Raw genomic sequence first — 586 nt, forward strand, 5'->3', positions numbered from 1 at the left:
AGCTTGCAGATAGGGAATCGGGCACAGACTGCCCTGACTTCTTCCATGCTGCACAGGGAGGCAGGGTGAGGCAATTGGAGTACCCCTTCAGTGGGTCTATCTAAAAGACTCCCAAATTGCATAACTCTTATCTGTAGGGGGAAGAGAAAGTCCTTGACTGGTGAATAGGAGGTGTGAAGGAGAAGTAAAGGCAAGAGTAGTTAGCATTACAAGTCCTACACAGGGAACCAGAAAACGTCAGAACAGGGAAAATTTCAAATGTTCATGAGGGTCCACTGGGATTTCTTGACTAGAGCTTCCAAAAGCATCCCTCTATTGGGTTCCTCCTCATTTTTCTTTTGTCTGCCAAGGCTGTATTTGAGAGTGATGGATTCAGGATTTGCTTTCAGGCATTTTTTGATAGCTGTTGGAGTGGTTAGAATCAGTATCAGTTCCCTCTCAAAGGCTTCTAGATAGGGAGAGAAAACAAATTTCACTATCCATTTAGAACAACAGTGGGTTGTCTCCTTTAGCTACAGGTGGGCACTACAGTATTGGAGACCAAGATTTGAAGTCTTACATCTGAGCAGCACTTCTGATTAGAAAC

General features: G+C 44.2%; 1 protein-coding gene across 3 annotated transcripts in view; it reads right to left on the minus strand.

The window, feature by feature from the left end:
• The window catches only part of Myof (myoferlin), a 189,434-nt gene that overhangs the window by 172,122 nt on the left and 16,726 nt on the right, over window positions 1-586 (minus strand). The gene's annotated exons all lie outside the window — the stretch shown is intronic.

This window comes from Nannospalax galili, unplaced genomic scaffold (assembly GCF_000622305.1).
Source record: "Nannospalax galili isolate Female #2095 unplaced genomic scaffold, S.galili_v1.0 scaffold384, whole genome shotgun sequence".
Taxonomy (NCBI): domain Eukaryota; kingdom Metazoa; phylum Chordata; class Mammalia; order Rodentia; family Spalacidae; genus Nannospalax; species Nannospalax galili.